Raw genomic sequence first — 13,777 nt, 5'->3', positions numbered from 1 at the left:
CTATAAAGTATCAAATAAAGGTACATCATCAGTATGATATAGCTTTACAGTTGAGGGTGAACTCCTGCAACATCTACGAAAGAAGGACCCCGAAACCCAGGAGGCCCGCTCCCCACCAACCCCTCCTTCTCGCCATCCCCACCCCTAGGCGTTGTGGGGCAATTAAGGCAAAGAGCTCCCAGTTTTCCAAGGGCAGAGGCTGAGGGTAGCCCAGCTGGCATTCTAGGGTGTCTCCAGCACACTTTCTCCCTACTCCCAGTAATGTACAAAGCAGAAAGTTGATCTATTCTGAACACCCCAAACCCACACAGTGATCATTTATCAACTTGCACAAGTGATCGCCGTCCCCAGGAGAAATGCACCAGGAACCAAATCATGGCAATCGACAGGCAGTCCGAGTCTCCCCGTGCTCAGAAGCCGGCCAGAGGTGGCAAGGCGACGGCAGCGGGTCCAGGTAGCGCAGCCCTCAGCCCTGCAGACCTGGGCGGCCACATATGTCGCCCAAACGCTCGGCCCCGGTCACAATCCCGAGATTAGAGATCGGAACCGAGCGGGGAACACATCGCCAGAGCCCCCGGGGTCTAGTGCAGGGCCACCAGGTCGGGGTGGGGGTAGATGGGAAACGGAGAGGGAGGAAGGGAGCGAGGGATCCCACCCCGGCTTTGTTGCTGGTCACCATCAAGTTTGCATCTTAGTACAAAATGTCGATCTTAAAGGCTGACAAGACAGAGGCAGAGGGAGAAAGAGAAAGGGAATAGAGTCCATCTTGCTTTGGGGAAGAAGGGGGAGAAAAAAAAAATGAAGTGTAAATCCCACACTCCGGGCGTAAAAGTCTGCTAAACACCTTTCCATAACGGAGAAGCAACGAGTGGGGTGGCCCCGTCGCCGTGCCCGCTCGAACTGGCGGCGGTCTGGGCAGAAAACACCTCCCTCTCCTCGTCTTCCTCCTCCTTCCCCTCCTCCTCCTCCTCCCTCTCCTCCTCCTCCCGCGGGCCCCGGCGAAGATCCCGCCGCCACCGCTGCTGCCTCCGCTGCCCCCCGGGGAGGCACGGCCGCCCGGCCCGGCGCTGCCATTCCGGGCTTGGACCGCGCGGCGCGCGTGGGGCGGGAGCGGGGTGGCCGCGCGGGGACATCCGCACCGGGGACCCCCTGCGCCCCCTCGCCGCGGGCTGGCTACAGAAGTCATGCGAGCAGAGGTGGCGGCGGCGCGCAGAAGAGGGGGCGCGCGTGGGGGGCCTCCCACGCCGCGAGTGGGCAACCCCAAGGGATGGCGAAGAACGCCCCTCCCCGCGCGGGGAAAGTACCCCAGTCCCCGGCAGCCCGGCGTCCGCGGCCGGGAGACTAGAACTGGACGTGTCATTAGCAGGACAGGCAATGGTTTCAAAGCCCCAGGCCAATGACCATTAGCAGAGGCAGAGCTCGCTCCGTCCCCATCCCCCACCACCTCCACCCACCTTCCCCTTCGTACCCCCCCCCACCTCCACCCCACCTCACGAAACTTTTCAACGAGATCCACCTGGACTAATCTGTCCTCAGACAGTTAAAATACTGACTAGACCCTACAAACCGGGAGAGAAGGGGAATGCACGTTTTATTTTCCTTTCTACAGAAAGGAAAGCAAAAAATAGCTTCTCTCTCCGTCTCTCCCTCTCCCCCCCCCCCTCCTCTGTCGTACATGTTGTGTCTTAGCTTTTTGCATCGTTTCGTTTTACCTTCCTCATTTAGCTGAAATGATCGTGGATATTTCACACATAAACGTGTTCCAGATTCTTGGATTCAGGGTCCTTGTAAATTACAGGACTCACGTTAAGTTTCATACAATACCAAAAAATAAAAAAATAATAATAATACATTTCTGAGGGTGAGCGAGCGAGACGAGGTGGAGGAGGAAAAGAAACCTCGAGTCTGATTTCGGTAATTTACTAGCGACCCGGATCGCAGCAAATAACAGTGTAACACGAGTGTGGCTTAAGGGGCTGGGGAGCTCTTTCTAGAGCCATCGACCCCATCCCCGGATAAAGGATCTGCAAGTTTTCTGTCATCGCGACCATGCAATGCCATAACTTACCTTCAGAAATAAGACTTTAAACAGCCAAGGCCTTCCTCCTCCCCTCCACCACCACCCCCAGTTTCGCTCCCTCCACCTTAAACTTATTGACACAACATAATCCCACATTCAAGCAAAATCCTGACACAGCCTCCCTCCTCCTCTTCCCCCTCCTCTCTTCCCTCGCGTTCTCTCGTTCTCTCTCTCTCCCGTTCTCTCCGGTTCTCCCTCTCTCTCTCTTGCCCTCCCTCCCCCCCGCCGGCTTTCCCTCCCTCTTCTCTCTCCCCTACTCCCTCACCCTCTTCCCCCTCTCCCCCTATTCTTCCTCCTAGCCACTCTGGCACTAAAACAGCACTTTCTCTACTCGCCGCGCATTTGGTTAGGGGTGGGGGGGTGAGAGGGCACCGATCTCCGGGGCCGGAACACCCAGATCCCAACTCTCCAGATGAACTGTTCCCGGTCACCGACGCACTCGAAACGTTCAATCAATCCACTGAGGGCTGGCTGCTCGTACCTTCCTCCCTTGCCCCGACTCCCCAGGCCCCACCTCCCCGGCAGCCGAGCCCAGGCTGGGCTCCACGTACTTTCGCCGAGATGAAGTTTGGGGCTCCCCGGGCGGCCACGAGCCGCCCGCCGGCGTGAGGGCTCTGTTGTTGTTTTCCTCGGGCTGCTCCTGCCCGCGCCCCGGCTCCCGTGCCCCTCTCGGGCGGCGCTGCCTGTGTGCCGAGAGGTGCTGGTTGCAAACGCAGCCTGGCACCGGCTGGCCTACTACTCCCCAGCCCGGCCCCCAGCCTCCCGCCCGCAGGGCACTGCCTCCGCGCCCCCCACCCGCCGCCGGCGCGGCCGCCGCGACCCTCGCCCCCGACCTCTCCCGACCCAAAGTTTTGGCGGAGGGGGAAAGTGCCCAGGGAGCGGGCCGGCTGGCGGCGGCTCCGGACGCGCGGGGTTCCCTCCGTCTTCCTCAAGTCCAGCCTACCGGCTGCCGCCGCCGCCGCCGCCGCCGCTGCTCCTGCCGCGGAGTCCTTGGGGCTGCAGCCCGGCGGCTCGCAAGTGAGTAGGAAAACAGAAAGTGCGGGGAGAGCGCCCGAGAAGGGCTGGGGATGGGGGGCGCTTACCTCGCGGGCTCGCCGGGCGCGAGGGCGTGTGTGTGGCTCGCCCTCAGTGGCCAGTCAGGGGTTCTCTATGGGAAAGTGGAGAGGAGCTCGCGGAGCCGCTCTGCCTCCGCTTCACTGTACACTGCTCCACATACAGTACATGCAACCCGGAGAGACTGAAAACACTCATTTTATATAAGGCAGCCTGCCATTGGTCCGCTCCCTGACGGACAGGCCGCGCGACCAAACAGAAGGCCCGTTACACCCAAACACACGCACACATACACACATTTTACAGAGACACACAAAGATCATCACATTTTCTATTTTCTAATGTTCGGGACCTGTAGACAGTAGGAGAGGACAGGTAGAGAGGCCCAGCAGAGTGGGTTGAGAGGGAAAAACCCTGTCTGCACCAAGTTGCAAGGCTTGAAATTGGTGTCCTTTTGACTTGGGAGGGTTATAGTAATAAACTACAACTCCACTGGATATGGAAGTGAGGGTTTGTTTTTTTTTTTTTTTTTAATCGTTGCCTTGTGGTGCCCCATGGAAGAGGCGTGCATTGTGTTATGATTTTACAGCATGACCTGGCTAACAAGTGGCCAGGAAAACCTTTTATCAGCTTGGATTTCTTTTGTCAATGGGTTAGCTATCACATAGGCCAAAATAGTCCAAGATAAGTTTATTAGGACGGTAATGGATTGAGGTTGTTAATGCTTCATTCGTAGGTAAACTGAGAAAAATCAACACAACAATACACAGAAACAAAGATAATCATTTTGCTGAAACAGCCACTCTACTTTTAGCTGGTCAGAGGACTGCAGATCACCTGTGTGCACATACGAACTGCTGTAAAGTAGAGTAAGTCATGGAAGGTGGACTATTGACCCTTTTCCTTAAAAATAGGCCTTTTGAGTCAATATAGGCAAGATTTGTATTTTGCATATTATATATATATGATATTTACACTACATATTTCACATCATATATGAGCATTTTAGGTGACTTTGGGAGATGGTGAACCCAAGGACTTTGCCTTCTGATATTTTTTTTTCCTATGATGTGTCTTTGACAGATATATATTTGACAGTCCTATATAAGCAAGTCAACAGGTTGCTGGGAAAACACCATAGCTGGAAACTGTGAGAAATAAATTCTAGACCCAACTCTTAAACTCACTAAACAGTCTTGAGCAATTAATTTAGCCCCTCTAATGCTCAGATTTAGTTTGGAATTTTGTTTTCATTTTTTTCTTTTTTAAGTTACAGTAAGAACCTTCTCCCTAAATGTTCCTTCACTAAATGTTTATTCAGCATTTACTGTGTACCAGGCATTATCATAGGCTCTAGATGTTTCCTTAAGGTTCTTTCTGATTTAACAGTCTGTGAATTATTCTTAAACACAAACATTTTGAAGATTAAATAAACACCACGATTTTATGGCCTAGATGTGTAGCTTTAAAACTTAAAGGAAAGCTGGATAAAAGAACTTATTTCAAATCCCTCTTTATTTCTTTATGTTATCTTGAGATTTTTCTCTCACATCCATAAAGTTATCGAATGAGTTTGTATATACGCGTGTGTGACAGAATGGAAACCAGAAACAGATACAGAGAAAATTTAAATTTGTAAAGTTTAGAAAACAAGCAGTGGTATTTGGAAATGTGATGTTTTGCTTATTTTTTAAAGGAAAATAATTTTTAAAAGGAGAAAGTATATAAAATAGCAATTTAAACCAATGATGTTAAAGATTATATTAATGATGCTCTGCATTTACTTGATGGAAGGAACAAAGCGTGCTTTATCCACACTGCACACTGCTTTGAGATTGGTGCTAAGTATGATCATCTCTATTTTTTCATAAGAGAAATGGGACTGTTGAAGATAGCACCAAATCCCAGTGACAAAGGAACTTAAACCCAGGACTCTTAATACCCAACACAGATTTTTAATAACTTGATAGTCCTTCCTTCCAAATGACAAGCTTCAGGGACAAGAGGCAGATAGAAGTGATAGAGGAAAACCCAGGAAAACTTTCTCGGGATTTCACTGTCCTGTTTATTTAAGAGAAAAAGAGAGAGGGAAAAAAAAAAAAAATCAACACAAGTTGCTATATTTAATTGCTGAGTGAAGTGTTGTGAATTATTTGCTAGTATATTTAAGTTATGAAAAATATGAAAGAACAGCCTACTCCCCACCCCTCCCCTCAACCCCAAGTATAGGAAAGCATTCTTCATTTCTTTATGGTCGCAAAGTTGTTTTTTTGGTTTTTTTTGGTTGAAGTATAATTAGCTTAGCAGAATTATTTAGAGCTACATTTTCAAACTTTTAGCTCACATGTTATCAGTAAAATGACTGAGTACCCTCAATATATGTATATTTCTGTATACATTTTAAAAATGTACCACTGTATGGATATATTATTTATTTTTATGAAGCATACATTCATAAAAACTAAATGAAAAAGCATGAGATAAAAATGAAAGTTAAGGGAATTCTCTGGCAGTCCCATGTTTAGGACTCTGTGCTTTTACTGCCCAGCCTGTTCAATCTCTGGTCGGGGAACTAAGATCCCGCAAGCCGCAATGGCATGGCGAAAAATAAACAGTTTTAACATTTTCTCTCCACACTCCTATCATATAGTCTTAGCAACATGCCCCAGGATTTTGTATTCAAGTTTGGAGACCTCTGACAGTACCAGGTGCTAACTGACCAGTATGGATGCAAAAGAAGGGGATAGAAATGACTGGTTGCAAGTCATTATTGGAAATGACTATTGGAAAACTAACGGGTCCACAGAACCTTTAGGTTCAGATATTGGCACATCTTTTAACACATCTGATGTATTGGTGGTGTATTTAGGCATTATGTGGCAGTAAAAGTCATCATTCAGCATTCTCTTGCAGATCATTTATTAAGAAGGATTCCTGTGCTAGGTAGGCCCCGAGCACACCGGAATTTTGGAAAAGGAAAATTGCCTGTTACTAGAAATGACGGAATAGAATTCCAGTCTTCTGTAAGATAGGTAAAGACTTGCCAAGAAGGCTTAAACTAAATGTTATATAGTATTTTACCATTTAGGAAATACTTTTTAGAATTTTAATTATTTTATTTAAAAATAAATATCAAGAAATTTTAAATGTCAGTAGTGCCCCAAACTTTAAAATATGGAAAATCATAACTTTCAGGGATTTTATTTAATTTTTATAATGTAAAATTGCAAATATAAAAACAACTATTGATTTCCTGAGTAAAATGGCATTAAAAAGGGTCTTCAAGAAAGGGTTTTTCCTTTCTTGCTTTCATATTTTGATGAGCAATCCCAGGTTGAGCTCGTGGTTAGTATATTCATCCTTCTCATGGCCTTGACTGTCCATTTTCTTAATTTTATTTAGTATGAATCCTTTGTTGTAAGCCACATAAAATAATTTGGGGAGAGTAAATTTAAATATGTGTATAAATGTACACATACAAGTGTTTATGTGACATGTGATACGTCTATAAACAACCTTTTCTTTCCTTACTTTACATTATTTCTTTATTCAATCCCTATTCAAAATCTTGGAAAAATTCCTTGGTCACTCCAAGACTCAGTTTCCTTGTTTGTAAATTAGGGATAATAAGAGTAACCGTAAGTGAAACAATCCATATAAAATGCTTAAACCTGGAAGATACAAAATATTTAATAACTATTGTTTTTCTTTGTTTTTCACACATATAAGCCAATTACAGCTGCTTTACAGAAACTTTTCTAAGACTTAACCCTGACATCAAATGGAGTTTATAGAACCTATTACAACTTACTTGCCCAGGGTTTGTAATTTCCTCTTAGCCTGCGTTCTGCTAATTCCAGCATCTCTGCACATAAAAGGGATGTCAGCCTGATACCAGGATAAAGCAAACATCCTATTGGGTAGCCATTATTAAGCACCTAAAAAGGCAAATTTGCGATAAATCACTCTTTGAAACAAGCCTTGTTTTGTACACTGAAACTCTAGCTAGTTGCAGAAGTGAGGGTCTGCCTTACATAACAATTTTTGACTTATTCTTGACCTTGCTGAGCTTCACTTTTTTTTCCTCTTATAAGAGAAAGATAGAGAAAATCACATATCTTTCCCAAGGCCAATGCAAAGAGACTAAAAACTAGAACTTGGATAGTTGGGCCACTTCTCAGCACTGATGCAAATGCTCATAATCTTGAAGAAAACCAGCTTCTACTGTATCCCAGCAAAGTTGGAGATAGAAACAGAGAGGAAAACACCCTGCTTTCCTAGAGCAGTGCTAGCCAAAGTATCCTGAAATTCCCTCTATCCTGTGATCTTCTGTATCATTTCATCTATATTACTATTAAGGTGTTCAAATACCTTACCTTGTATTATGTTATTTGTATATCGATAGAGATCTTAGTTTGATGACAAACACTTTGAAGAAAATGATGATGTCTCATTCATCATTTTGTTTTCCAGGTGGTTAGCACAATACCCTTACATTGCCTAAAATGTAACAGTAACTCAACAAAGATTTGTAAGACAAATGAACAGACAAATAAAAGGACTGTGAATTTTAAAAAGGATCAGAGAGAATAGGGATGAGACGGGTGCTAGAGAATGTTGGGTGTCCCAGGTATATGGTGACCAGAATGTATGTTATACTCATCATGGTTATTCCTGCATAGTGTTTAAATTTTCTAAAGCACCTTTATATTTGAACTAGCTTGTCATTCTCACTAAAATCCATGTGAGGTAGGTTAGACAAATAGAGGGAAGTTCTTTTAAAGATGAAAAAAATGAAGCAGGGAAAGGGTAAATGATTCTCTCAATATTATATAGCTAGTAGTAGCACTGGGGTAGTACTAAGGTTCTAGACACCTAGTTCTGCAAGCTTTCTGCCATAGGTGGGAGGGAGGGGAAAGGGGAGTCACCAAGGAGTCACTTAAGGACCATACCATAAAAATAGGTCTCTAAATAGACAATGATTTTACACTAGTGATTTTGATAATAAAGTCAGTAAGCACTAGCATTAGCATTAGCCAGCCCTTCTCATTAGAAGCTTCAGCAACATCCCGAACAGGGCAGGTATTCTATGATACATCCAACTCTTTGGAACGCCTTTCTTCCCAAGACAATCAATTTCATCTTCTGTTGATTTTGAGCACTACAGAATTCTTCTGGATCTTTAACATACCTTTTCTCCTCCTAAGTGTTATCCACTGTTCCTTTTTCAGTTGCCTTGTTTCTACATAGAACAATCTAACCCCTTTTTCATGTACCATTTGAATTATGTGAAACAGCACTCTTGACCGCTTCCTGCCTTGAGTTGTGCCTTTTCCAGGCAGTCTCAGTTCTTTAAATCATTCTTCCTGTTCCTGATTCCTGGTCTTCTCTCAAACCCTGCCTATTGTCTTTTTTCAGTTTACTCCTTCAAGTGGGCTATCCAGAGCAGGTGGGGGCTGAGGCAGCGTGCAGTACAGCATGACCATGGCTCCCTTCTCTTTGAAACAAAATTTCTATTACTGCAGCCTAACAGGGAACTCTCTTCTATGGCAGTCACATCTTTCTGCTGACCGTTATTGTGCTTCTTCTCAAAAAACAAACTTTTGTTGAAATGTGGGCTGATAGCCATGTCTCCTCCATTCTATTATATAATTTATTTGGGGGAAACTGAGGCATAAGCCTTTATAACCCCATTGTTGTTCTGTGGTTAAGATTCAAGGCTTTGAAGTTGAAACAACATGAGTTCAGGGCTTGGCTCCAGCAGTTACTAATTCACGTGGACAAATTTTATAACCTGTCTTCAGTTTTTCATGTGTAAAGGGAAAGGTAATATGTTACTCATAAAGTTATTGAGAGGATTTGATAAAAATAATGTATGTAAAATACTCAAAACAGTGTTTTCATATAACTATTCAATAAATGCTAAAGTTTTCTTTTTTTCTCTCATTCAGCCCAGAATTCCATTTTGCCAATATCTTTTTGTATGCTGATTGTTTTATTCAACATATTTGCTATCGTCTCACCATACTTGGTTCTTTCACAAATTTCATGCCTTCTTTACATTTTTCAAGTCGTTTTTAAAAGTATTTTCTAAGGCAGATACCAGATCACCTACCCTCAATAGGTAAAGGAAAGTGAAGTCGCTCAGTTGTGTCCAACTCTGCGACCCCATGGACTGCAGCCCACCAGGCTCCTCCGTCCATGGGATTTTCCAGGCAAGAGTACTGGAGTGGGATGCCATGTCCTTCTCCAGGTAAACCTTGATCTTAATCAGCACTGCCATGGCCATGTCTATTGAACCTGTGATGTAGAGTCACCTGCTGCTGCTGCTGCTGCTGCTAAGTCGCTTCAGTCGTGTCTGACTCTGTGCGACCCCATAGATGGAAGCCCACTAGGCTCCCCCGTCCCTGGGACTCTCCAGGCAAGAACACTGGAGTGGGTTGCCATTTCCTTCTCCAACTCATGAAAGTGAAAAGTGAAAGTGAAGTTGCTCAGTTATGTCTGACTCTTCACGACCCCATGGCTGCAACCCACCAGGCCCCTCCGTCCATGGGATTTTCCAGGCACCTAATTTCACCTAAATTTAAAAAATTTAAACCTGTGAATTCTCTGGTGGTCTAGTGGTTAGGATTTGGCACTATCACTGCTATGGCCTGGGTTCAGTCCCTGGCTGGGGAACTGAGATCCTTCTCAACCTCTTCAAAAAAATTAAACCTAAAGAAATTTATAAAGAATAATATAAAATAGCAATCATGTAGGAGCTTTATTACAACTTAACATATTATTATATTGCCTCAGATTTCTTTTTAAACAATGAAACATTGAAGCCCCCTTCCCTTGTCCAGTGACTCTCCAGTTCTCCCCAGAGGTGACCATTATTTTGTAATTTCACTCTCATCCTATCCATATTTTTTGCATCCCACTCATGAAAATATGTAATGTGGCTTTGTCAAAAGGCTTTATAAAATTTTTCTTCATTGATGTTGTCAGAGAGTTCTTTGATGGGTAGAATATACTGTGGTGGTGGTGGTTTAGTTGCTAAATCATGTCCAATTCTTGTGAGCCCAAGGACAGAGGAGACTGGCAGGCTGAAGTCCATGGGATTCTCCAAGCAAGAATACTGGAGTGGGTTGCCATTTCCTAATTCTGGTTAATCAAAACAAAAAGAAAAAATTATGGAATGATATGAGAAGGCTCTTAGAAATAATGTATGTAAAATACTTAAAACAGTGCTTTAATATAACTATTCAATAGATGGTAAAGTTTTCTTTTTAACTGTACTGTAAAAGTAAAAAAAAAAAAAAAAAAAAAAGCTGCAGAACCAGATCTCAGAAGCCAGGGGCACTGTCAACTCCAGGGACTGAGATCACTTTTGGTGACAATATTGTCATTATGATAAATTTGCTCAAACTTTTTTCCATCCTCTTTTCTTTATTCCACGAAAGAGAGTGAAATAGAAGGATTCACTTGTCTATACCCAAATTTTATGCTTAACCCTCTCATCAAGATTGCATGGTTCCTTGGAGGTGGGGCCAGTGGTGGAGGTAGCAGGGGGCTGAGTTAGAACAGAATTATTTAGATGGATGCACTGTGTTGAATGGCATCACCTACTCAATGGACATGAGTTTGAGCAAACTCTGGGAGATAGTGAAGGACAGGGAAGCCTGGCCTAGCGTGCTGCAGTCCATGGGGTTGCAAGGAGTCAGACGAGACTGAGTGAATGAGCAACAACAAATGTGTTGGTAACATTCTGCTTCTTGGTGGACTCAGGGGTGCTCATTTTATAACTTACATAGATGTTACATTATTCTTTATTTTGTATCAAATATATTTTGAAAAGAAAACTTTAAAAACAATGGTAGAAAAAAGAAGATTCATACAAAAAAGGCTATTAGCCTTCTCCAAAGTAAAACTGGAGTACTACCGAGAAAAGAAGGCAAATAGATACTAGTCAGATGAAAATAAGAGATTTATAGCATCTCCAACTGCCACAGTGCAACTGAGCTATCAGTTTATTAACCTAGTTACAATAGAAAAATAGGCTTAGGCTAGTCTTAGGGACTCCATGCTGGCTTCTAGCGATTACTTGGTCCTTTTTTTTTTTTTTGAGTATACACAGATCTTTCCTTCTTTTTGCCTATCTTAGATTTCATTTTTGTTCCAAGGACCATAAAGCCACTAAGATAAGCTTTAAAAAAAGGGAACTTAATTGTGCAAATATTGGGGTCTGTCACAGAACTCAAGGGCAGTAAGTATAATCAGGGGTGGAAACAAAAGCACGTGGCCTCCATTGCTGTCCATACCAGGAGAGGAGCGAGGACCTGCCTAGAATGGAGGGCTGTTCTTTCGGTGTTTGTAGGCAGAAATCATTCTCTAAAGGGAGGACAGGGATGGGAGGATATAAGGGGCATTCTACTACATAGCACTTTCTAGAATATTATCTAGGCTCAATGTCTCATTTACTACCCTCTAATTTGCAGAATCCACCTATTTCCCACTAATCCCAAGAAATTAAACTATAGAGCGTTTATGGCCTGATTTTATACCCACATATATTTAAAAATAAAGTATTTCTTTCAGTGTTGTTTATTTATTTGTTTTATCCCTTGACTCATTCCAGAAAGATTTATGTTAGTCCTACAACAGTGCAAACTTAGCTGCACATTTTCTCAAGACTCTCAGATGTTATTCAACAGAGCTTGGAAATCTGTGCTTCCCTGGTGGCTCAGAGGTTAAAGCATCTGCCTGGAATGCTGGAGATCCAGGTTTGATCCCTGGGTAGGGAAGATCCCTGGAGAAGGAAATGGCAACCCACTCCAGTACTCTTGCCTGGAGAATCCCATGAGGGGAGGAGCCTGGTAGGCTACAATCCATGGGGTCACAAAGAGTCAGACACGACTGAGTGACCTCACTCACTTTAGAGTGCCTAGGTGATCTCTCAAATTTTGGTAAACTTATTTTTTACTTCCTAGATTCTACAGCAATCTACTCAAACTAGCTAAAGAAAATGTTAGTTGCTCGGTCATGTCCAACGCTTTGCAATCCCATGAACTGTACCTCACCAGGCTCCTCTATCCATGGAATTCTCCAGGCAAGAATACTGGAGTGGGTTGCCACTCCCTTCTCCAGGGGATCTTCCTGACCCAGGGATCAAACCCAGGTCTCCTGCGTTGCAGGCAGATGCTTTACCATCTGAGCCACCAGGGAAGCCCAGTGAAAGAAAGAGAAGATTTATTAGAATCACTACACACGTAAAGTTATGGCAAAGAACAACCAACAGAACAGAACAACAACCCTAAACCCCAAACGAAGTGAGATTATCACGGCTCAGAGATAGGCAATAGGCCAAGGACATTTTCTGAAATTACAGTTACAATGTGGGAAGTACAGCTTGTGAGAAAGGTTGCTTTTCCTTGAAGCGGGATGGGACAGACAAGAGAAGCACACAATTGAGGAGCTAACTAAAACAATGACGTTTTGAAGTAATGGAGATAAAACCTAAGGAGGAGGGGGAGCTTGTGTTCAATGATGGCTTTTATGTGAATTTATTTTTGGTCTCACCCTCACCATATGGAGTTATTGACAAAAAAAAAAAAATCTATTGAGGATGGCTGACCAGAAAGAATGGTTTTAAAAGAACAATGTGACAATGCTCAGAAAAATACATTAAATATGTTAACCTGAAATCCAGCTGAAGTCTTCGCAGTGGAGGAGTCAACTCCAGGTCTAAGGAGGATTTAGCTATTTGGAAAGGGATGTTTTCCTTTTCCATCATTTGACACTTTCTCTTACAATACCATCTTCTTCGTTCAAAAACAAAACTTTCTAATCTGTTGGATTGCTAAAGTGCTCTTTCCAAATATCAGATTGACTGTTACAAGTCTGTTAAAGTACTGACCTTTGGCCAGTGCTACTTGAGAGAAGGAGAAATGAAATGAGTAACTTTGCTTGTCACAGTGTAGAAGGAGAGACATAGTTAAGGAAAGAAAGATGGAAGGAAATAGGAAGGGAAGGAAGAAAAGTATATTCTAAGAGAAGTTATGCTGGTATGACTTCACAAGTCACCCAGCCTTGGCTCTGACTTTGCATTTAGATGTGATCTGAGTAGGAGCTGGAGACGGGGAAGAAATAAACATAAAAGGAACCTTTCCTTAAGTAGATTTCAGCAACATCTGGGTCCCCAACATCAGACTGAGGGATAAGGGTCTCCCTGCCCTCTAAGTCCTCAGCTGCTCCAAAGGTAACAAAGTCAGTGGCTGTAGCAAGACAAGGCCTCCTTTGCTGTATGCCTTTGATGATCTGTATCTTCCTACTATACCATAATTGCTCAGTAGTATCCTGTTTATCCTCCCCAGTCTTGCTTGTTCTGTTCACAAGAGAAAAGCAGGCAGCAGAAAGCGCTCACTTTTTCATTCCCCCATCGCTTTGTCCAGTCTTCCCTTCCCAACTTAAAGGCTGTATCTGCCTTCACCAACTGGAGTTGTCTTTAGCACTCCAAAAGAGGAAAAGCCAGCAATTTAACAGGTGTCACAAAGTGATGAGTAAAGAGGAGCTGGTCCAGATTCTTGGTGGTCATCTGCAAGACCAGTGGCTTTTCAATCCTAAGTGAAGTAAAGAAGAATGAGGCATCCACTGAAGTTCACA

General features: G+C 43.7%; 1 protein-coding gene, 1 non-coding gene and 1 pseudogene across 26 annotated transcripts in view; 1 reads left to right on the top strand and 2 right to left on the bottom strand.

Annotated features, from left to right (window-relative positions):
• Window positions 1-3,303, bottom strand: part of BBX (BBX high mobility group box domain containing) — a 291,573-nt gene extending 288,270 nt beyond the window's left edge. For 13 of the 25 annotated variants that reach the window (XM_012189597.5, XM_042230795.2, XM_060417209.1 and 10 more), the window contains exon 1: window positions 3,163-3,303. The gene's annotated coding sequence lies outside the window, so the exon portion shown is untranslated. Of the gene's footprint in view, window positions 1-362; window positions 903-1,712; window positions 2,543-2,631; window positions 2,852-3,162 lie in introns of those variants that run through there. The other 12 variants (XM_060417178.1, XM_027979770.3, XM_042230842.2 and 9 more) reach the window with 5 other exon arrangements.
• Window positions 1-3,303, bottom strand: part of LOC132659967 (large ribosomal subunit protein uL16-like) — a 147,785-nt pseudogene extending 144,482 nt beyond the window's left edge.
• An 8,544-nt stretch (window positions 3,304-11,847) lies between these two features.
• On the top strand, window positions 11,848-11,919 carry TRNAS-GGA (transfer RNA serine (anticodon GGA)). The gene has a single exon. It is a non-coding gene; the product is annotated as a tRNA-Ser (tRNA).
• Window positions 11,920-13,777: the final 1,858 nt, after the last annotated feature.

Source organism: Ovis aries, chromosome 1 (assembly GCF_016772045.2).
Source record: "Ovis aries strain OAR_USU_Benz2616 breed Rambouillet chromosome 1, ARS-UI_Ramb_v3.0, whole genome shotgun sequence".
Taxonomy (NCBI): Eukaryota; Metazoa; Chordata; class Mammalia; order Artiodactyla; family Bovidae; genus Ovis; species Ovis aries.
The sequence above is the reverse complement of the archived record's forward strand: the minus strand, read 5'-3'. Positions and strand labels throughout refer to the sequence as shown.